General features: G+C 39.2%; 1 long non-coding RNA gene across 1 annotated transcript; it reads right to left on the bottom strand.

The window, feature by feature from the left end:
• Positions 1-2,279: 2,279 nt before the first annotated feature.
• Positions 2,280-2,848, bottom strand: LOC124411084. Its single transcript, XR_006929639.1, has 2 exons — positions 2,777-2,848; positions 2,280-2,429 (listed from the first exon to the last, which is right to left on the bottom strand). It is a non-coding gene; the product is annotated as an uncharacterized LOC124411084 (long non-coding RNA).
• Between the last annotated feature and the right edge of the window lie 593 nt (positions 2,849-3,441).

Below are 3,441 nucleotides of genomic sequence, written 5' to 3'. Positions count from 1 at the left end.
TCATGAAGTTGAAATTAATAACGATAACATACTTCCTTGAAGTTGGCTCTAAAAAATATGAGTATATTTTATTTATCACGGTTTACTGAATTTCAGACATACCTAAAGGTGCTGTAACGTCTCGTTTTTCTGTGCCTGTCACATGGCACAAGCGATGGACGTACTTTATCCCCTTTCTAGGGGCGGTTAGATCGATAAGTGTTGGCGAGGGTGGTTCCTGCCCGAGAGTGCTGCTCGTCCTTTGATGCGGAGGTGTAACGTTGTACGCGGGAGTATGAGGATTTATGTGGATGAAGTGGCAAAGAATCTACCACTGCAATAGTGTGTAGACGCAGCCGGTGAGGTCGATGGATGTGTGATTGAGCAATGCAGGGTGCGCTGCAATAGCGCACGACCGCAGCCGTGTGTGCGTGTGTAGTAGCAACGAATCCTTCACTGCAATAGTGAGAAGATGCAGCCGGTGATGCGGATGGATGTATGATTTAGCAATGCAGAGTGCGCTTCAATAGCGCACGACCGCACCCGTGTGTGCGTGAATGTGTAGCAGCAATGGATCTTTCACTGCAATAGTGAGAAGACGCAGCCGGTGGGATGGAGGTGTGGGTGGTTGACAGAATCTCTCTTTGCGCGTGTATTGGATAAAATAAGAATTTTTCATCTATTTCGCCTGCGGCGTATAACATTATACAAAAAAAATAAGAAAATAAAGAATCAAACAATGTTGAGTGATAAAATGATAATAATGATAAATATTAATAGTGAAATAATACAGAAAGTTGTGTGGCCTAATATCGGCGCCAGCTACCGAATAAATTGAGTAAATGCGTGTATTGTAATTAATGATGATCGTTATGAGTCATTGACTAGCTGCAGAGCAGTAAATAAAGATAATATAAATTTATACAGGTTTGCTGTTTGAAATGGTCTGAGATTTCGAAATAGAAGAATATAATACTTTAAACAGCCGTTATACGGTTAGAACACAATGTATATAATTGGATTAACTGAGCGACCTCAGTTGATCCTTTGTTTGCGAATTAGCTTCTCCGAAGGAGAGCTGGAAGAAAAGAGCCTCCTGTGTCCGAGGCGCCGAGTTATATACTATTTTGGTTCCTCTTTGTCGGCACGCGAGCCTCGGACCCCGTGTGTTCTATAGATATGGGTTTTTGCTTGGTGTACCGACTTAGCGTGCCTCATATAGGTGCCTTTCTTAGTATATACAGATTATTCTATTCTCTTTGGTTTTGCTCGTTTCGACTATTATATGGCTAGCTTCAGTCTTTTAATATGTTATGTCCGTGCTTTGCGACGGCTAAAGTTAATTCAAGGAATGATTGACTCGAGGGAAGTGGATTGCTTCCGTGGGTTATAATACATGATGCATTGTGGGCGTCACAGTGCGAAGCCACGATTTTTCCTAAACATGCATGGTTACAGTAACGTTACTAACTTCATCCTCACAGATTATCATCAACAACTTCTTACCATTGTAACGCTATGATTTTCGTTTGCAATTCTTTGTTTCTTTTGTCAAGGAACTTATAGCGTGGACCAAGAGGCTTAATAGATTCTGTTGTGGCATCTTTTGGCATGTTGAAAAACAGTTCGCCATCAACCTGCTCTCCTGAAACGTATTCAACATTTATGTTTGAGAATATCCTTACCTAAAATCCTGCTAAAATATGATTTGGTTTTGCCGAACAAAGAATCTATATGAAGACATTATTTGTAAAAACTACTTGAAATTCGAACTCGGTGTTCCAAGGATAAACCTTTTCTTATGCTGATTTTTGAAAATTGACCTTTTCTTAAGCGTCGCCAAACTTAAAAAAATTTATAACCGGTACTTTCTTAAAGCTGGGCTGTAACTGCCACAATTTTTTCGGATTTAATGTGTCACAGAGGTCGATTGGGTGGAGAAAAGCGTCCCTTAGAACATTTTTTTCCCTGGCAAAATGATGTGCAGTTTAAAATAATGATTTTTGTATTTTTTATGAATTCTTAAATATCGAGTAATTTGTCGCCACGTCGATGCGAAATCGGAAATTCATCTTCTACACTTTGGACTCCTCCCACGTTTTATATCTCTGGGAGGTAGAGGGGGTCACTCGCGAACTTTTTTGCTGAGAATTTAATCCTCTACAAAACTGTGTTTTCGGATTTGAAAGAAAATAGAAAACTTTGCACCTTAAGGGGGGAGCCAGCTTTAGAAGCTTCAAAAAATCGATTTTTTCGAGGATTTTTTTGGCAAGGAAAGAAATATTTGATTAAAACGAAACTTTCAGGTTTTATTGTTATATATTTCAAGAGTCTTCTCTAATTTTTTCATCAAAATATATGTCATATTATGCGTGGTACAAGCATTTCGCCGAGGCGCCTCGAGTATGCAGGTGTCGTGCGGCGGGAAAGATGCAGGTCGCAATTTTCATCTGAAACTAAAAAACCAAAAAAATTTTTAATTTTCAATAGTATAGCTTCTATTTAAACCAAGAAAATTAAAAAAAAAGTGAAAAATTCAATTATTTTTCGCAAATTAAAAAAAAAATTCACTTTAGATGGTTAAAAAAAATGGTTAATCATTACTTTTTCAAGTTTTTTTAGGTTCAACTAGAAGAGAATTTTATCCCGAACACAACCAATTTTGTCTCGTTTCGATAGGACGTTTAGTTTTTTTTCTATCTTTCCCGCCAACTCGGGAAAATCGTAAAAATGAAAAACCGAGAAATCGCCCGTCAAAGTTTTCGTATATAAAAAATCTTAATTTTTTTGAACTTACCGCAATAATATGCTAATCAGCGATTCCTGGTCCATAGAATGGCCCTTGAGACTCTTCAAAAAACTGGTTTTCGCCCAGATGTTCGAGTCTGCGGGCCGTTCTGGCCTCTTTACTTTCCAATGAATCGCGCCTGTTTTGTCGGTTGATACGCTCCTTGTCAGCTCCCTTGGCGAAATTGTTGCATTGCTGTCCAATTTTTAAATCTAGTAACTGCATGGTTTTCAATACTGCACTGTAGCCTTCATTGAACATTCCTCCAGCGATGTAAGCAGCAATCTCGACGATTTTAATGCCTGAGTTAAGGTGTTTAGGTACGATGCGCCACACAGTGGAATTGAACGATTCGTTCGCATTTTGTGTGTGTCCACCTAAACACCTCGTTAGCAGATCGTCCTTAGATAAATCCTCGTACACAGGACGAATGTGCTTCTCGACATGTTCGTCAATTACACGTGGTGGATGTTTAAAAGCAGCCAGGGTGTTTGTCGCTTCAGCTTTGCGCCACTCACACCAGCTTTCGACGCCTTCCGGGCATTTATCGTGGCGAGGTAATTTATCTGTAGAGCAATAATGATCAAGTGTCGCCATTATTGCATTTCTCATATCTTCTACAGAATTCAAGTTTCTTCGAATCGCCAGACCGTAATAAATTGTTAATTTTTTTA

This window comes from Diprion similis, chromosome 10 (assembly GCF_021155765.1).
Source record: "Diprion similis isolate iyDipSimi1 chromosome 10, iyDipSimi1.1, whole genome shotgun sequence".
NCBI lineage: Eukaryota > Metazoa > Arthropoda > Insecta > Hymenoptera > Diprionidae > Diprion > Diprion similis.
The sequence above is the reverse complement of the archived record's forward strand: the minus strand, read 5'-3'. Positions and strand labels throughout refer to the sequence as shown.